Consider the following 20,889-nt stretch of genomic DNA (forward strand, 5'->3'; position numbering starts at 1 on the left):
AGGTACCCTTGACCGTTAGGTCCAGTCGCGGACAACTCTGGGGTTGCGTGCTTATTTCGCTCCATCGGCCGATAGAGCCAGCGTTTGTCCGCAGACAGCTTCCAGGTCATGTGGCCAACATGACTAAGCCGCTTCTGGTGAACCAGAACAGCACACAAAAACGCTGTTTACCTTCCCGCCGGAGCAGTACCTATTTATCTACTTGCACTTGACGTGCTTTTGAGAAGAAGTAATAAGCTACTTTAAGCAATTTTTATTGCAGTCTAACAATAATTAGAAATAAATGAGAAACATCTTTTAAAGAGATGTTTGTTCTTCTGTTTCAACTATCAACATCTGTCACATAACCTTTTGTTCAAGAATTGGAAGTGGAAAATAATACTTAGTTTGGAGGTGTAGAAGGTTAGAAGTTAAGACGGGGGGCTCAAGAGTGGGACATGGACAGCCTCTTGCATATGAGAGACATATACTCCCTGCCCCCCTATACATTGGAGAATTACTGAATGAAATATTAGTTTGCACTCAGTGTCTTATCCAGTTCACAGAATGTGAAAGAGTGGCAACTTTGCACCCTTCCATTATTTTGTAACGAGAGAGGCTCTCTGTCTCATGTTTTGTAGAAGACTCTAAGCAAATTAAAACTCCTTTAATATCAGGAACCTAAACAGGGGTGGGTTGTTGGTGGTGGTTTTTAAAAAAATGTACCAGGATTTTTTAAGAGAAGGCTGAAAGCAGCAGGAGAGACCCAGTTCTCTCCTTGTCTCTCATATTTTGAGGGAACCAGCTTCAGATATCTTGCCCAAGGGGACTCAGAAACATAGATGCAGAAGTCCTCCTGTCATCAACTCCAAACCTTGAGGGGCATGTGCTCACTTGTGAATTATATTCCTGGCATGGTGAATGAAGGAAGAGGAGGGTATTACTCAAGCGTACAAATGAGACACCAGGTCATAGCAAAGAGGAATGTTCCCTCCACATGGGATACTCAGTGCCACTGGAAAGACTTGTGACCCCCCTATCTCTGTGTCAATAAGAGAGAGCTTAAAACATCCCCCCCAAAAGCACATGTTGTAAATTACTATGATAAATCTATCATAGTTATTTACAACATGTGCTTTGTGGGGGGGTGTTTTAATGCTGGTCCTCCATTTTTAATAAGAGGTTGTAACTTTGATTTTGTATATTACTATATTTTTCTGAATTTTGTACATTGCTTTGGGGGGGGGCGTTGTTTGGGCCCTGAACTTCAGCTTATAAATAATGATGCAAGGCTTGGGGAATATGACATGATGAGGAAAGGGTGAAAGATGAAGCTCTCAGCTAAGCTGGGTTTGGCTTGCTTATTCCTTTCTTGCTTCTGTGAGCCTGATGGCCTCTCTGTGCAAGGAGCACTCACTGTACCTATAGTCACAGGAGCCAGATGACATAAAGCCACATGCTATCGGCTGGTCAGCAGTTTAGCATCCTTGCCTAATGCAAATCAATCTGATCATGCTGCTAACTTCAGAGTGGAAAGTCTTGGGTTTTTTTTTTAATTTTTGAGGGGAATGGATTAGAATTGGCCATTAATAGTACTTTAAAAAAAATACTAAGCAAAATAAGAGATCTCTTTTTAAAAATAAAATAAAATGCTAAAACAATGAAATACTCCTGGGAATAAGCACGTTGTGAAATTGAATTGACAGCTCCTATTATCTAGCCCAGCAGAACTTCTGCGTGTATAAAAAGTGCTAAGTACTGTGAGTAGGTGGATGCAAAAATGGTCTTTTTTTAATTCAGGTTTTTGAATTCTTCCTGTATTGGACTTCTGATATTTTAATAATAGCTGGTTATGTCAACAAAACAGCTGACCCCCGCAATAAAAAGGTACAAGTTATTGTAAGCTGCAATCTTGCTGAGGCTTCTTAGAGTCCATTGACTTTAACGGGATTTAATAGCTTATTTGTGAACAGAAATCAACTGCCAGTTTTTCCACCTTCCCTTTTGCCTCTCACTCAGGTTCCTCTGTACACATAAGTTTTCTTCTTCTGACCACCTCTTCATGTCAGAAATTGCGGGAAAGTAGTTTTTGTCTAATAGGCTCCACCTAGATGTGTTAAACCACAGAGCCTAGGACTTGCCAATCAGAAGGTCGTGGTTCGAATCCCCGCGACGGGGTGAGCTCCCGTTGCTCTGTCCCAGCTCCTGCCAACCTAGCAGTTCGAAAGCACGTAAAAGTGCAAGTAGATAAATAGGTACCACTCCGGCGGGAAGGTAAACGGCATTTCCGTGCGCTGCTCTGGTTCGCCAGAAGTGGCTTAGTCATGCTGGCCACATGACCCGGAAGCTGTACACCGGCTCCCTTGGCCAATAAAGCGAGATGAGCGCCGCAACCCCAGAGTCAGTCACGACTGGACCTAATGGTCAGGGCTCCCTTTACCTTTACCTTAGATGTGTCTTATGCTCCTCATATCTCAGTTAATATGAGATGCTGAGGGGCCTCAGTTTAGAATGGGTAGCTTTCCTGAGACACAATGCACTTAGCTTGATAGCAGCCCACTGAGCGGAGGTTTGGAAGCAGCTAGCATGGCCAGTAGTCAAGGTTAATGGCAATTGTAGTCCAACAACAACTTGAGGGCTGTGGGTTTTCTACCTTGGGCTGCACTGTGCAATATGGCAGCCTTTACATCCTAGGCAGATGGGAGTATCCATATCTCTTCTGGGAATTCTGTTTAGTTATAAGTCACTTTCGGTTGCCCTGGACAGTATAAAGCAACTAACAAATTTAATAAATAGACACTGCTTAATCATAGACACCGGGTAATCATTGTACTAGCAGTGTTTAGAGCAGGTAATAAGATGCCTGACCACAGTGCAACACAAAGTTGAACCCAATGAATGAGCTTCAGTTAACTCTTTGTTGAATTGTGGCCCCTGTGTGTCTCTAGCTTTCAGCAGTGGGGTGTGGAGTGAACCCTGGAATTTTAAATTAAATTTAGTGCAGCTTATGCATTAATGATGAGCAGTGTGTGTTTCATACTTGGAATAGAAATAAGTGATCCACAAATGTATTTGGTTGTGGTCCTACTTGGAGTTGGCCCATTGGAATTAATGACACTAAGTTACTACATGCAGGTTCCACTGTCTAAACACAGTGCGTTCCCAGGAAATCATTCATTTGGTGACAGTTCACATAACAAGCTGATGATTTCCATTATTTTCTATGGGAATATTTCTAATCTGTGATTTGTCCGATCTCTCTCCTTCCTTGGTTTCTGCCCCAAACTGCTGCAGCCAACCAGCAAAAACAGAGGAAAAACTACTCCCTGTCTGATCTCTCACGCTGCCTGATTTGTCTGATATCTCTGCCGCCATGATTTTTGCCCAGTATGCCTGTCTCGCAACCAGCAAAACACAAATAAGTAAGGAAGCGGGGAAACACAGGTAGTTTGGGTATCTGAATCAGCTGTTCGTGTAGCAAGGTTTAGATATAATTCTTTGGGTTTGGATAACTGAAATTTCGGATAATGAGTGTTCCAATAGCAGGACCTGTATGTAATGTCCATTAATTTCAGTGGGTCTTACTCTGTTAAATACCAATTGTGGTGGTGGTGGTATTACTGCTAAAGGAAAGGATAACAAATTCACTACTTTGAACCCTAGAAACGTGTTGAAAATGATGCATACTATGCACATTAAATAATGTGAATGGCATGCACTTGAAAAAAGCCTTGTTTCATCTCTCCCTGGTGTCACTGGAACATGAGTCAACCTGTTTAAGGCTTATTCCATGCAAAAGAGAAGAGGAAGTGAACTAGTGTATACAAGCGAATGAAGGATTAGTGATGAGATAATATGAAAAATTAAATGGGAACATGGTTGCTGGCATTTGTAACTGCATTTTTATTAGTGCTACCTGAACTGTGAATTAGAACAACCAAATTACAGAGCACCTCACAGGACTGAAAGAGGGAGGTATTGTGCAAATACCAAGAGAGTAGAGCATTGTTAGGCACAGCTGTCTGGTGTTCAGATCAAGCTTAGGAGCTCCCTTCTGCTCATAGCAAAATACTTTTGCTTGCAAAGGAAAATGCTATAGTGCTGCTGGTACATCATTTCCAACTGTTAATACATTGGTCTCTCATATTATAATTTGAAGCATGGTATGTTCCATCAAATTTTATTACTGTTGAAAAACTTGTTTACGCTAAATTAAAGAAATGAAAGATACAGACCCACCATAACTGGTTCAATTTTGTAGTTGTACTAGTTAGCTTTCTTGCAGTAGAGGAAATACATAAGGCCCAGTCCTGTTCATCAATTAGTTTACCAATTGGGCCAATATGAGAAGTGGCCTGCCAGCAAGTTCTGTTGCCACACATACCACTTCCTTTGCAAACATTTTGCTTTCAGATGTCATTGAAGGATGATGGCTGAGCCATTTCAGTCAATAATTGTGTGTGTGTGTGTGTGTTTTAAAGGTTTGTATTTAGGTATGCTTTTATAATTGTAAGTCGCTTTGATACCTTTTGTGCTGGGGCATCCTTCTGTGCAGTAGTAGCACAGTTGGATTCTGTGCCTGAGGAATATTCTGTAGTGCACTGCAGTGGAACCAATGATCTGAGAGTATAACATGACTTCAAAGGTTCTTACATTCTGACATAAAATTAGGTGAATTTTAACTGCAGATTTTGCTGTTTCCTTAGCCATAAACTCACATCACCTGTTCCAAAATATTAGTGAACAAACTGTTTGGTATTTATACTTTTCACCACACTTCAGTCATGTACCTGCACATAATGTACACGCTGGGGGGGGAGAGGTAATTTGGCACAATGACCAGAGGGTGAAATTCTACTTTGGTACTTAGAAGTTGCATGTTTGTCATCTTCCTTACATCCACTAGCAGAAATTCCCGAACCACAGAATATGTGTCTCTTATATCTGGGAGGTAGTATAACAAATACGGAAAAACAAACTAGGGTCACGGTTCAGGTAAAATATAACAATCCTCCTTATTCGGGATTGAAGCTGGGAATCTGTGAACATACTGAATGCCCTTTAACTGCTGTTGCACTTTATACTGTAAGTGTTTTTCTTAGTGGGTGGGTCTGGATGATAGCCAAGTGGAAATTTTCACAGCACTGCAGAATTGTACAGTGCACTTATTGCTTCAGATTGTACAGTACCATGCAGACTTATGACGTATTCCAAATAACAGCTCTGACCATGCACACGCTTATGTGTGGGTGGCCCCTTCACCCCTGTGTACTAAATGAAGCACAGATAAAATGCCGATATCGTGACAATATAAAGCCCCACCTTTGCGGATTACTTTGCTGTAGTGGAGCCATATGTGTTTTATGTGTTTACCAAGCAAGTCCCATCTCAGCTGTTGTGGCATGGAAATTGAAACTGCAAGCACAGCCAGTCATTAAACTTGGGAGCCAGGAGTGGGATTCCCAGTCTTAATTACATTTGTTCCTTTAAGCTTATAGAAATTTATTGACAATTTGCATACAGAATTTCTTATTCAAAAAACGTTCTATTTTATTTGAAAGAGAGCACCACTGAGGGCCTGTGAACAATCCAGCAATGCCTGCAAATTCTTCAAGGTGAAGGATAATCTGGGACTCCCAACTGACGACAGTGAATGTTGTGAGTAAGCTATACAATAATCATTACTGAATACTTCCTCTGTAAATATTTTTGACATTGAATAATTACAGTAAAAAGAGGATAGCTTTCCTGACACCCAAGACTTATTTGGTGGTGCCTTTCAGTTATTTTGAGAGCGCCATTCACTTCATTACTACTTGAAACCATAATTATTGAATTATTTAATGTAATGATGTAATAGTGTGTGGTGTTCCCTATTTTTCATATGGGACATGTTTTCCTTTCAATCCTCCACTCACATTCTAACACTTTTCCTTGAAGGGCATTTCTCCCACACGCGAATAACCAGCTCAATCTCTTAGATATGAACTGTACGAAGATTCACAAAACAAATAGCTAGAAGTGTTCTATGTCTTGGTACACCTGCCAATTTATGATTCCTTAAAGAACTGAAATTTTATTCAGATGTAATACGTAATATTGAATAATACAGCAGATGTATTTCAGCAGTAAAAATGTGATGCCAGAAAGTGCCATATATATGAACAAGGTTTTGTTTGTCTTAGCTGTTAAAATATACACAATTATTTTACAAGCGGCAACCATTACAGGCACATCCAAATGACACGTGTTCGCCAATGCTTGGGTCCTTTTGGACCCAGAAGAGGTCAGAACAGAGGCGGGGCATAGGAGGGCGGGGCACACTTATATGAGCTCCGCCAATGTGGGGCAGGGGATGGGAACAGAACCCCCATGCAAAATGGTCACCGCCTGTATATGAATTTCATCTCTGACTCTCAAGAAGGCAGCAGCACTTGGCATCTAGCTCTACTTCCAGAGACTAATAATGCTAACTCCACACATATGTATTTGGGGGCATGTCTCCCTGAGTTCTACCTGCAAGGAATTGAGTTTACTAGTTAAGTATGGTGCAGTCCTAAAACTCATACTGGGAATAAGTCCAATTCAACTCAGTGGAATTTCCTTCTGAAAAAAGCAAACATAGGACCAGGGTGTAAGGCTGCAGTCCTGTGCACACTTATGTCATTGAAGGCAGCAAAATGTAACTTCTAAGTAAACATGCATGATATCAGGATACATGTGTCTCACCTAATGTGGTGGTTGTGGTCTTTTTTCTTTAGATAATGTCTATGAGGCAGAGCAATGCTAGACTTCTTTTTCTTACAGTGATAGTATTTTTCAGCGTCATGGTTATCAAGCTGTAAATTTTACCATTGCTATATAAACCCTTATCTGTTAAAATTTTACAGCTTAGTGATTTAAAACAGCAACAACTATGGGCAAAAGTTCATACAGCATCTGAGTTCTTAACTTAGAAATATGTGTTCATATTATGCTTGTTAAGTGGTTAATCCTGCTGACAAATCTGGAATTCATGAGAATGAAATGGGGGTTGCTAACTTTTCTAAAGGGTGTTCCATAGCTAAGGGTTGGACTGATGTTTTCATTTCTGGGGTGAATGCAATCAATTTCAGTTTCAGCTAAAGCATTTCTGCCTCTTACCTATAATTACATCATTTCACCACCAGACACAATGCAGAGCCAAATCTCATTTTAAAATACTGCTTGGAGCCAGATCCATCTAGAAATAATTTGTTTACAAAGCAGCATCTTTTTTTCTCTAACTTACACCCTCCATTCTCCTTTGGATGGTAGCAAATATATTTGGCTACAAATTTAGCATTGTGAGATCCCAACCATCTGCTAAGGAAGAACACAATTTTATTTAGAAAAATAATGCACATGGTGTTGTGCTTCCTTTTATACATGCAAGATATGTCTAGGTATTAGCTCGGATGGTTGGTGTCCACTGCACCTGGCAGAGCTGCTAGGGAGTCATGAGGACATGGCCAATGAGGCCGTGGCTCATGACCAGTTGTTCTGGTTTTCTTCCCATTTGTCTCCTTTGCAAAGATACTCTGGACACTTAAGCATTGATGCTATACGAATCCTTAGCACCTAACAAATTTGGAAAGTGCCCTACTTTGGTTTGGGTCCCTGCTGTCAGTATTCTTTCTCTGTTGGGAGAAAGGTTGTGGGGGGGGCACCTTTTCTGATTCCTTGTCATCCTCCTTTGCAATGAAACAAGTGGACACTTAAACACTTACAATTTCATTTTAAAAAATGAACTAGTTCTGGTTCAAGATAATCCTTTTCAAAAAGGAATTAGTTGCCGTTCCTGCTCATCCTTTAACAAAACAAACTAGTTCAGATCAGGTTCAGCCATAATATATTTGTGGTTCATAAAAAGTAAAGTTCACTGTTTGCAAAATATTTTCTGTATTGAAAATGTTATAAGCTGCTATACTGAAGTACATGGTCCAAAAGTTAAATCAGGGGCTATGGGTAACTAATAAGATGTATTACAGATGTATGTCAGCCTTTGAAGCTTTCCCCATAATTGTATTTTCATGTTAGAAAATGCTTACGCTGTTCAGTTTGTGCCAACCACACAGCTGTTAAAGGCACAAGGTATTGTCTGCTTTGTTCCTGGTCCCTGCAAGCTGCTCCTGTTGGAAGAGACTGCATCTCTTCAGCAGGGCAGATAAGGAAATGCCTCACATACCTTTCTTTGGATTGCTTAGCAACAGTAACTGAGCGTCCTTGGTAGCAACAGACCTCACCTGCCAAATAAGCTTTAGAATATTGCCTCTAGTTTTGCTTTCTAACTTTCTTTTTCCTTCCTTTCTGATTGACTTTGTTTATATTATGAAAGCTAAGAGTCCAGGCCGCTTGCTGGGGGGGGGGGATTGGGAGGGAATGAATGTGAGGCTGAATTAGACATCATTCAGAGTTCTACCCCAAAATAAACTTAATTCATCTTTAGTTCACCTGGCAATTATGGCAGCTACTTCAGATATTTCTGAACTAGTTCAGTGAACTTCACTAAACTGATTTAGTTCCTCCCAAACACTGGTTCTTCAACTTTATACAGTGGACTTAGACTGTTTTGTTATCCCGTTTCCCCAGGGAATTATTTCTCTGTGAATTATAGTTTTAGATCTAGAAGTTCCAGACTTATTTGGGGGAACTGGCATAACACTGATACATGCTTTAATGTAGATAAGGTAAAGGTAAAGGGAGCCCTGACCATTAGGTCCAGTCGTGGCTGACTCTGGGGTTGCGGCGCTCATCTCGCTTTATTGGCCGAGGGAGCCGGTGTACAGCTTCCGGGTCATGTGGCCAGCATGACTAAGCCGCTTCTGGCGAACCAGAGCAGCGCACGGAAATGCCGTTTACCTTCCTGCCGGAGCGGTACCTATTTATCTACTTGCACTTTGACGTGCTTTCAAACTGCTAGGTTGGCAGGAGCTGGGACAGAGCAACGGAAGCTCACCCCGTCGTGGGGATTCCAACCGCCAACCTTCTGATCGGCAAGTCCTAGGCTCTGTGGTTTAACCCACAGCACTACCCGCGTCCCTGATAATTGTCAGGCCCGGTCACTGAACAAGTCCATGTGCTATGTAGACGGTGTCACGTTTGATTCCTGTACTAAATGGCAGAGAGCCATGCACACATTTTTTTTATACACACCATTTCACTTGTACAGCATTGGCAGCCATAGAGTCCCAATAGAGTATGGCAAAAATCTTTATGCAGTGACATAAAAAAGAAAGTGTTAATTCACATTTTGCAAGGCGTTTTGAATGCAGGAAGTACTCCTGCCATGGACCTTGAGAATGGCATGTTGTGGGTCTCTTGGGAGAACTGTCAGCTTTTTACCATGGCAGAATGAATGGAAAGTTTTGACACAGTTTGAAATTTTGAATTAGTCTGCTTCTAAACTTGTTTGCATCTGTTTACAGGCTCACTTTGTGCCTTTTTTTTTTTAACAGAAACTGCAGACTGCTGAGAGAGGCAGGGCATCCATATGTCTCTGTTCTTGTAAGCAACTCTCTTCTGTGAACCACCTCGTATTTTTAGGGATGGGGCAGAAAGAGCAGGAATTGCAGTTATTTGAAAAACGCAGTCTCTGAAAAGGCAGTGATTTATTCTCAGGCATTATTCTTGATTAAGAGCCACAGACAGCTGCTGCTTGCCTTTAAATAGGCATAGCTCTGTAGGCATGCTGTACATCAGGGTTCAAGGGACTAATAGATCTCTGCCAAAATCATAAGTATTTAACACCAAGTGAATAATAACTCAGAATGCCTTGTTTGCTGGTTTCTGGTTTGTGTCCTGTGCTTCCAGTACGGAGCAGAAGTTGTCCTTTGTTTTGAGCTTTACCAGTCATATGGCCTAAGACCCAACAAATTTGAGTTGTATTTTGCATATCTTTGTTTTCCTCACAGGTAGAAATGAAGGAAAGCAAAACAGTAGAAAAAGGAAAGATATCACACTGCTTATATGGCTGTTTTACCCCAATCAGTAAGCTGTTAATGAAGTAGATAGCTAACCAGGAAAAGAAACCAGTTTCACATTCACTCCAGAAAGCAATAAAAGAAACACTACTCTTAAGTAGGCTTCACCTGACAGCAAGTCCCATGGACATCAGGGAATATGTTTTCAAGCAGCTAACGATCAGGCTCCAAGTCTTAGTTTGGGCTGAATATTAATGAATATTAATGATTCAGTAGTTGCTTAAAACAAGCAACATAAACCCTTCCAAAGATTCAGTGGAATATTTTGTTCTTTAAAAAAAGTGGATGTTTATTTGATTACATTACACAGATCTACCTTTAGAAACCATACTTTATGGTGCATAAAAATGTAATGTTGGGAAAGCAATAAACATTCCTGCTTTGGAGAAAAAACCTATTACAAAGCTAATCTTACAATGGCTTTGTATTATCTTATAATTCTCAATGGAACATTTGAACCTGGTAAGTTCCTTCACCATTCCTGTGATTCTTTTCTTGTGAAATTCTGAAAATCTTCTAGAAGGCAGGCTGTTCTTAGTATTGATCTGTGAAGTCTTTCCATGAAAATCAAGAGGAAGAATTGGGATTAATACTGTTGCACTCCACCCCTATCTCTGAACAGTGTTGGATCCCAAGGGTTCCAGTTGCTTTCCCAGGGTTCGTGTTTCCTTTTGGAATGAGGGACAGTGGAGACTGTGGTGTCTTTATGATATATGGTTTATTTACACATACCTACAGCCTGAGCCTATGATGGAGGGGTTCGCAGCATTAACACCCCAATAGGGTCTTGCTTCTCCCATTGCTGCAGCCTTGGATTGAAACAGACGTCAAACATTGCTCTGTAACTCTGTCTTATCTCAGCTTGCTGCTTTGCCTCTTTAGCTCTCATCACTCTGACTCTGCCCTCAACTCTGGCTTTGCCTGTTGAGAGAGGGGCTAGTTTGGCTATTCCCATGAGTAGAAAGCTTGCTGGATTCAGGGATTAGAGGGTCTGGCATACAGCTCGACACCATACCAAAGCTCACAACAGTACCATAAATATGACTGCATAACCAGCTGTTTAATTGTTAGAAGCACTTGTTGATTTTACCCGTGGTATAGCTATTGGGAAAGCACCCTTAAAGTTCAGGGATCTAATGGTCAGGGGTCCCTTTACCTTTCAGTCCCATTTACGCAGAAGTGATCCCAAGAAGGTAATGTATAGGACTGCAGCCTTTGAAAATGCTTTGCCTCACAATAGCTCAAATGTACTCTGATTTGCTTCTGATTGTAAACATTGTGTTCATTTGAGGGGGGGAAAGGGTGCCAATCAGTTTGATATTCTAGTGAAACTTATTGTCATCCCTATAGTAGTGTTTACTCCAGGGAGTTTAAAATGGCTACGGCAATAAAATCTTTAGGCAGGTAGCCTGCTATCCCAACTAAATGCTCTGTTTGCTGTTAGGAGTTCCTATTCAAACAAGTTCAATGGCATTGATGTGTAAGTCCATGAAGACCTAGTAGGAGAAATACTATTCAGTTGAGAATAACATGCTTGCTCACATCCATTTGAGGTCTGTTTACAGCCTTTGTAATATCTGACTGCAAACTCTTGGGTGCATTGGGTAGGGATGTTAGATGATCTCATGCACACTTGATGGTGTTGGTGCTATCTGTATTTCTTCAGAATGAGTCTTATGTTTCTGGTTGTGTCAGGTATGATGCTTAGAGTTACAGGTGCTGATAATGTTTCAGAGGGATCTGATGGCACAGAGGTCAGGAGGGAGGCAGAGAGAAAGAAAAGCAGCTACCTTGATTGCTCTTGGCTCTTTTTGCTGTTCAGCATGTAGAAATGAAGAGGCGGGCTAGGTAATTTAAGGAGATGCCCTTATTTCACACTTCTCCCAGAATGATGTTTTCCAGCCACCTTTCAAATAATAGAACAACCTCCCCCTCCGTTATCTTTAAGGTTTACTGTATATCCATCTTTACTAAGTTCTAGGGGCAAGACAATGTTTTGTAAATACTTGCAATTTTACTTTTTAGAAAATGAATTTATTTATCTAGTAGAGTAGGTGCTATTCCTAGCTATTTATTGTTAGCTTACTGTTTCACAGGCATAGGTAAATCTCATTTTGAACTACTAGGAATCTAAAATTGCTTTCTATCGGTATTATGTTCGTTGTTGTACTGCTGTTTTGACATCCCAAAACACAAATCAAAGCTCTCAAGTCATCTTGTTGACTACTGCAGCTTTCTCTCCTAAATCCTCCTACTCTTGGGCAGCTCTCAGTCAAGTCAAAACAAAACTATTTTCTTTCTTGCTAACTTCATATCATCTCCTTTTCCCCAATTTGCCATTATGCATTATCTGAAGGGTGATGTGATAAGAAACCTCCCACCACTCCAGGTGTAGGAACTGCATGGCATTCAGATTTTCTGTAACTTATCAATGTTCCCAGATATGCAGAGCATCAAGAAATCTCAGGGATGTTTAGATGATTTGGTCACATGGAGTTGATAATTCTGTTGGCTTTCTTCAAAGTGGAAGCCTCTTTCCACCCATAACAAAACCCAGGCACTCTTGAAGGAAACTGATTTTCTAGACCCATTTGAATCAGGGTTTATGCCCAGTTTTGGCACAGAAATAGCTTTGGTCGCCCTGTATGATGACCTCTGTCAGAAGAGAGATAGGGGAAATGTATCCTTGTTAATTCTCTTCAACATCTCAGCAGCTTTCAATATCATTGACCATGGTATCCTTCTGGATTGGCTGTCCAAGTTAGGGGTGGCACCACTATGTGGTGGGTCTGGTCCTACTTGGATGGTCATTTCCAGAGGGTGATGCTTGGGGACTGCTCTTCAGCCCCATGGAGCCTTCCATGCGGGTTTCCTCTGGGTTCAATTTTTATGCCCCATGCTGTGTAATATCTGCAAGAAACCACTGAGTGGGGTCATCCCGATTTTTGGAGTACGCCATAAGCAATATGCTGATGACACATTCCTTTACTTCTGAAGGTGTGGCAATGGATGTTCTGGACTGTTGTCTTTCCTTGATAATTGCACTGGATGACAGCCAATAAATTGAAGCTCAGTCCAGATAAGACAGAGGCACTGTTAGTGGTTCACTAGAGCGGATGGATGGGAGGTTACCTGCTCTTGATGGGGTTAACATTCCTTCTGAAGGAGCAGGTGTGCAGCTTTCTATTTCTATACATGTCCCTATCTTCATCCTAAGTCTTGCTTTATGCATTGCTGTAGAACAGGGTTTCCCCAACTTGGGTCCCCAGCTGTTTTTGGACTACAGCTCCCATCATCCCAAGCTAGCAGGACCAGTAGTCAGGGATGATGGGAATTGTAGTTCAAAAACAGCTGGAGACCCATGTTGGGGAAACCCTACTGTAGAAACAGATGTTCCTTGTTTAGTCATTTCTGACTTTAAGCTACCTTCCTATACATCCAGCACACAGGAATTAGCTTTTCAGTGGCCATACCTCAAAGCTCATTGAGTCTTTTTTGTTATATCCACTTATTGTGCAGCATTCCAGTTATAACCACTGCCTACAACACTATTTCTGTAAGTATTGTTCTGAGCGGTGTGAATTTGTTTCATCAAAACTTTAGCCTTTTGGTTCAGCGTTAACTGGTTTAGCACAATTTTCCTTCTGTTTACGGCTGCAACAGTTGACAACAGAACAGTAACAATGCTCTTTGTGACAATGGTGTTATTGAGGGATTTGTACTATATTTTAGGGACGCTGTTGCTCTTGAAAGCTGTGACTTCGTCTGCTATCAGTACTCGTACAATATGATGGACAAAGAGAGCAGTGTGTTGAGGACTTGGAGAAACTTGGGCTGTATGCACTCCATATATTTAAAGCACGACCCCTCCTGGGAACTGTAGTTTGTTAAGAGTCCTGGGAACTGTAGCACTGTTAAGAGTAAATTGCAGTTCCTAGGGGGCATGCTTTAAATTTATTGTGCTTGTACAGCCCTGCACACATTGTGATAGCTCCCCTTGGGGGAGGAAAATGGGTATTAAAAACAGATTTTAAATAATAGTAATAATCATATTGAAACCTACTTAGTTTTAATCTGGGTGTGCTTTTCTTAATCAGTTTATACAATGCCAACCTACAGGTGAGCTTGCGCTTCTTCTTGCTTCCTCTGGTGTGAAGTCATTCATACCATCCCTTTCCTGCAGAGTCCCTCAGTTCTATCTCACATAGTTCTGCCCTCTCTTTCTTATTTATTTCATTTATGCAAAAATATTTATTACCTGTTCTTCATCAACACAGATACCAGGGCAGTATTCAGAAGGGAGGCTAAAATGCTCCCTGATGTCTCCCGAGCTCTCTTGCAATAACCCCGCCAGTGACTGAAGTGTTTGGAATCTCTTGAAAAGCTGTTTTCCTGGGATGTGGGAACATGACGGTTTGATCAAACAGGGAGGAGATGAAAGATGTCAGGAAAGCATCCAGAATTGTAGGCTGACATCTGATGCCTATCTTCCTTGTATTTCCCTCACTGTAGATTGAAATACTGCTGTACTTTTAAGTCTCTGAATACTGGAAATCCTTGCATTGTGTTTGATTTTTTGTTCCCATGTTCTTCTAGATCTCCTCCATCTCATTTTCTTGGCTTTTTTTCAGTTACCATGTTCCATAATGCCCCACCCTCTTGAACAACTGTCTTGAGTTATATTCCTTTTTGTGAATAATCTCTAATCTCTGGCCTGGACATGTTAATCTTTCTGCTAATAAAATAATCAGCCATATTGTCCCTGGAAGATTTCCAGTTTCTCAGAGCTCAGTCATTCTTACTAGAACATAGCCTTCAGCCTGCACCCCAGCCTTAGGCATACAGGATGTTTTGAAAATTATGATGCCTCTTAACCATTTGAGTGTTTAGCCCTTGGTTCTGAGTAGTGCTTATACAAAATATGCAAGTAATGCCTTGAACCCAAGATACTTTCCTCTTTTAGAATGTGCATTGCTGCAATAGTAATGATTTTCCAGCTTAAGAACTCTGCTTTGGATCTTTCAATAACATTTTGCAAGGCCCTTTCACCTTCCTGATCCATTTACATCTGTCCACCTTGGCCAGTTTTATTTTGTTGATTCTATTTAGTGGCCTAGCTTACTTGTTGCAAGCCATAGTTAAGCTAAACTATGGTTTAAATGTGAACATGCAGCATGCTGTTGCACACAGCTGAAATTGCAGGCACTTTGTTCCTGCCCCACTCCAAGGTTTGTTTGGGGAAAGCAAACCAAAAGACAAAACCCAAGTCCAGATCATAGCATAGTTCCCAACATGAATGGGAGAGGAATGAAGCTGCACAATTTCAGCCTGCACCCCAGAAGGTTGTGCATTCACATTGAAACTATAGTTTAGCTTAACTATGGTTTAAAATGGTAAGTGAATGAGGCCAGTGCGTATTTTCATAATATCACCAGCAAATGTATAATTGGCTTGGTCTGTGTCTCTCCACAGCATCAATGTATCTTCTGCATTCAACAGAAGAGGGGGGAAAGTATAGGTTTTTTAAAAATCTGCTTAATAGACACTATTCTTTCTCGCATGTCTTACCCAATTCCGTGCAACAAAGATAAGCTCAGAGATCTATTTCTGCATCTTCCCCTTCATTCTGTAAGGAAAGCTGCCCCAAGAAAGCATATATAAATGCTTTGATATTTACAATCACCTACCTGGCATTCTGTTTGACAAACTAGCATGAGTTCAGTCTCTCTGCTTGGCCCAGACGAAATGAGAAGGATCAAAGTCTAGAAAAATTGGCAGAGGAAGGACGTTTTGGCAGCGATCAACCTAGCAGTTGTCTGGGCCAAAGCAGTTAAAGCTGCCGCAAAGCTATGGAAAATCGCTAGATTTTTGGATGACAGGATGAGTAGATAGGGTGGGTGCAGGTGCGAGAAAATAGTGAAGGTACAGCAAACAAGCCAGGTTTAATGACTGTACTGAAATATGCTGAGGGAAGTTGAAGAATGGTATAATGGACCTCTGTGTAGTTGCAAGCAGGCCTGAGAGGAGAGAAGAAAAGATTGAATTATTTGTACAATGGTCTCATAGCATTTAGCAGAAATGCCTATTTCTTGAGAACTTATTGTGACATGTCACAATATACAAACCCTCCAAGTGTCCCTATTTTCCAGGGACAGTCCCGGATTTACAGAAGCCGTCCTGGTTTCTGATTTGATCCTTGAATGTCCCACTCTTCCTTAGGATGTCCCTATTTCATCAGAGAAATGTTGGAGCGTATGCAACCTCTGAGCCAAGGGGATAAGTATACAACCTTTAGAAGACATCTGAAGGCAGCACTGTATATAGGGAAGTTTTTTCAAGTTTAATGTTTTATTATGTTTTTATATATGTTGGAAGAGTGGCTGGGGCAACCTAGTCAGATGGGCGAGGCATAAAAAAATAAAATTATTATTATTATTATGGAGGAACAGGACATCCCTATTTTCCTTGGAGAAATGTTGGAGGGTATGCAATAAAATGATCCTAGATTGGCAGCACAGTGGCTTTCGGCATTATGTCCAATATATGTGAGGAAGTTATTTCAAAATTTCTATATTATCCAAAGGCAAACATATGTAGGAACGATCCACAAGCTTCACCTGTGTGTCCAGCTTGCAAGTTTTTCTTAGGCAGATTGTCTTTGGGCATGGTAGCAGAGGTGTGACAGCCTGCAGCGTGAGGCAGTTGTGCATCAGGGGGTCTGGAGCTGCGACAGTGAAGTTGCTCACTAGGTGTGGTGTCTTCACAGAGCTTTGTGATCTGCACTGGAGAATTAAATGTTCATGTTAAAGAAACTCAATGGACCATGGTTTTACGGCAATGTTCAGGATTCGTCTCTGTCAATTCAAGTTTAGGCCATATGGCAATAAAAGTCTGTAGGCTGAAGTCTGCTACAATTTTTTTGGTCTAAAGATAATCTGATCACTCTAGTTGTTCCCATGGGAAGAATATTCCCTCTAGCACCTTTCTCTCACAAAATCTGGCTTGCAGATTCTTATTAATTAATGCCCATAGTGTTTTCGTAACACATTTTTGGGGGGAAGAGCAGCAATGAAACACCAGGAGATAACTTCCTTGTTCATTTGTTGTTTAAATTTAGGGGTGGTTTTTTCCCCTGGTGTTCTAACTACAGTGCAGAGACATCTAGTGACCAATCTGCATGATTGCAAGTGAATAATTCAAGCTGTATATTTATAGGCCTGAGACGGCAATAAAACAAATTGTTTGGTGTACATCTTGTTTACTGGGATCAGAATGGCACTAGTGAGGCTTCGCTTCTGGCCGCTAGTTTTGATATTCCTCTAAACTGATGAAGTCACTGTTGTTCTACAGGAACGTTTTTACTGCTTCTGACCAGTGGTCCATCTAGGTCAGGTGTGAAGAACCATTGACTCTCCAAATGATGCTGAACTACAACTTCCATCACCCCCAGCAAACATAGTCAATGGCCAGGAATGAGGAGAGTTGTCCTTCAGCAACCTCTGGAGGGCTAAATGTTCCCCACATCTGATTGAGGGTAACCTAAGAATTACTGGTTCTGATGCTGTCAGGGAACTGCCATCAGTTCAGGGGGGAGAGAGGAAAAGCCGGATGGATTACAGAGAGCCTCCAAAGATCGTGGGAAGCAGCTCCTCCTCAGCAGAGGAGAGTAACCACGCCTCCAGTGGAGAGGAGCTGCAGGGCTCGGAGGAGGTGAGGCGGTGCCAGGACACCTTGCCTGGGCAAAGCAGGGAGGAGAGAGGTCCTCCTTTACCCACGCCCTCCTTGCACAGTAAGCTTTCGCGCCGAGAGGGGAGGCGCAGACTGGGCGTCAAGAAATTACTTTGCTGGGGAAGGTTTAAGGACCACCCACTTGTGGATTCTGCCAGTGAATGAGCCAGCCACGGGAGAGTGGCGCTCTGGACAGATAAAGTTTATTTTGGCATCAGAAGCAAGGCTTCACAGCCGAGCAGGGAGGTATTTGCCTGCTTGCTCTCGAGCAACCCCTTGGAACCATAATAGATGCCATCTAACCCATCATCCTGCTTTCCCACTGACATGCCTCTGAGAAGCCCACAAACAACACATGAAGGCAATAGCTCTCTCCCTCTGTTGCCATATTGAGTGCTATGCTGCCTTTGGAACTATGGAAATTGCATAAAGCCATCACTTTCTCTAGTCCCTATTTCAGAGGTAGTGCCATCACTTATGTAGCAAAAAGGACACCATGTGTGCTGGGTGTACACAATATGGTGGCATGACCAATGGTCAGGAATGATGGAAGCTGCAATCCAACAACATCTTGAGAGCACCAAATTGGGTGTCCCTTATAAGTAGACTTTGTTGTAGTTTTAATATATTTTATGCTGCAACTATGCTTTTTTTTTTTAAAAAAAAAAGGATATATATGGCATCTGTGCACAATACACAAGTCCTTTTAATTGCTTATAACAATCGCATCACAATGTTAGACTCTGTGAGTTCACCAGAAGTATACAGTAGATGCCTTCTTTCTCTTCCCTAAATGGCTCCCATTAATTTCTTCCTGTTACAGATAGGTAGCCGTGTTGGTCTGCCATCGTCAAAATAAAAAAAATCCTTCCAGTAGCACCTTAAAGACCAACTAAGTTAGTTCTTGGTATGAGCTTTCGTGTAAGTGTGCATGCACACGAAAGCTCATACCAAGAACTAACTTAGTTGGTCTTTAAGGTGCTACTGGAAGGAATTTTTTTAATTTCTTCCTGTTAGCTCTAGGGGCACTGAATCTTGCTCATGACTGAGTAGCTAATAGCCAGTGATTGGGTTAGATTTAACATTATAACCTGGTTTTCTGCTAAAATAATCTTCAAAGCAGTTTACAAAACAGAAGAAAAATACCATGCACAACAACCTAAATATAATACAAAATGCTAAAATTACGTATTCAATAGAAATAATACCAATAACAATAGCGAATAGCAGAGCTTCTAGGACTCCCAAGTCTGCTGTCCCCAAATGCTGGCATCCACCCAAAGGAAGCCATCCATAGACACCAGCCCTTCACATCTGTGGTCTGCTTTGGGTCACTCCAGACACTGCTGCTTGGTAGTCAATCCATGTCCCAACCATCATCTCACACGACCAGCATCTCATGCTGCTCACCATTGATGGAGAGCCTCAGAATAGAAGCTGTTTCACTCTCTCCCTTTGGTTTGTGTCAAAGGTTCTTATCCTTGCCAGGCACAAGCCTTAATTTATACCTGGGGAGGTGCTAGTTATGTTCCTTAAGCATTACAAGATGTTTTGAAACATAGGAGTGGCTTGTGAAAAATTTCCTGTATTTTAAAATCAGGATGTGGAAAGCAGTTCTTAAAGAACATTTGAACAGTAGGTTTGCTGCAAGGCTTTTTAAATACGGATGCCTTTTCATATACAAAAGGGAGCCCAGCCCACTCATTTATTCTTTTATATGCTTTTATTCCTCTTGTTTGTTTCAAACTCCTTGACAGAGGAGCAATGGGAATTGTGTTCTCTAGGGCTTCTCAAACTGACTTGCAGACGGATTGCAGTATATAATATGAAGTCAGATTCTCAGACTCTTATACCTACAAGTCAGGAGTATCCTGTTGAAACAAGTATTAAGTTTGAGCTGCTTCCTGGAGAGGGCAACGCACCATGCTAAACTATTCTTCTTAGCCTAGCAAAGGAACAACAAGGAAAGCTGTGCTGAGCGTTAACCCCTTGCACCACTGCATTTTGTATTGGATGCCACCCTGGATTTGACTGTTGATCTGATTACAAATCTCTTTGAAAGATACTTTTAGTCAGTCTAGAACATTCCTTAGGAGACATTTTTTCTGACCGAAATTAGTTTGTTCCATTTTACAGAATTGCTGTGTTGCTAAATTGTGTTTTAGATTTAAGAACTGCTGCACAACTTCACTTCAGCAAATGTACGCCAGCTTGCAGACACGACACACTTCTCACTGAAGTCATCACAATGTAAGCTACAAAATGATAGACTGAATAGTTGTGGTTAATGCATGCTATAGCATTGAAGGCATGGGGAAAATGTCCTTCTCCAGACAGTTGTCTGAGGTTACCTCTTGACCATGTTTTCACTCAAGTGCCAACGAACCCTGTGAAAGCATAATTTAGAAATAACTGGGCTTTTTGTTTTGTTTTCAAAGCTTGATTTAACCTGCTATTGTCAATATAAGGGTTTAAAATAAACACAAAGAAAACATTTTAAATATGAAAAGCCTCATGCGAGCTGCCTAATCCTACACAACACCTCTATTAATCATCGTTGTTGTTGCTGCTATTCCAACTTTGCTGCTGAGCTTTTTTAACAAAATGCTGTCAGAATTTACTTGAAGCAGTATGCTGGAGCCTTCCCTACCAAAGAAATCTCTGCTCAGTAGTAGGCATCCTAGCTCACGCTTCAGGGGCAGTCTGGGGGTGCTAAGTCAGTGCCACCCCTGCGGATAGCAAGAGAGCACTTCAAGAAGAGGAGGGGCAGCATTCACCTTCTCCCAGAAAAAAAACCTGCCTAGTGCCAACCCACCTTAAGGCCACAGGTATATAAGGTGTGAGAGAGAGCACCTTTATTAAGCAGAAATTGAAAGATAGGGCAATAATTAGATAGGTCATCTTCCTTGTTAGCCCCCCCACCCCCGAACTCACCTGCCTGGGGGTTATAAAACTTAGGTGGAGGGTGCCAGGGGTGATGGGTTGCCGTGGAAATAAACTTATCTAGTACTGACTGGACTGTATCATCCCCAGTTAGAGACTAATCATCAGTGAGGCAGAAGCTGCTGAGTGTAATGGTAACACAGAAATTTTAAGTAAAATCACTTCTATATTTGCAAAAAGTTAAATGTGTTGAAGCTGCTTTAGAATTCCTTTTACGGTTTCCCAGGATGAGTGCAGT

General features: G+C 41.4%; 1 protein-coding gene across 5 annotated transcripts in view; it reads left to right on the top strand.

Annotated features, from left to right (window-relative positions):
- Positions 1-20,889, top strand: part of ATXN1 (ataxin 1) — a 142,189-nt gene that overhangs the window by 65,854 nt on the left and 55,446 nt on the right. For 3 of the 5 annotated variants that reach the window (XM_082234326.1, XM_082234325.1, XM_082234328.1), the window contains one exon: positions 5,541-5,637. The exons of 1 other annotated variant lie outside the window; for it this stretch is intronic. The gene's annotated coding sequence lies outside the window, so the exon portion shown is untranslated. Of the gene's footprint in view, positions 1-5,540; positions 5,638-19,873; positions 19,959-20,889 lie in introns of all 5 variants that reach the window. One more of the 5 variants, XM_082234327.1, reaches the window with a different exon arrangement.

Source organism: Podarcis vaucheri (assembly GCF_965113315.1).
Source record: "Podarcis vaucheri genome assembly, chromosome: 8".
In the NCBI taxonomy this organism is placed as follows: domain Eukaryota; kingdom Metazoa; phylum Chordata; class Lepidosauria; order Squamata; family Lacertidae; genus Podarcis; species Podarcis vaucheri.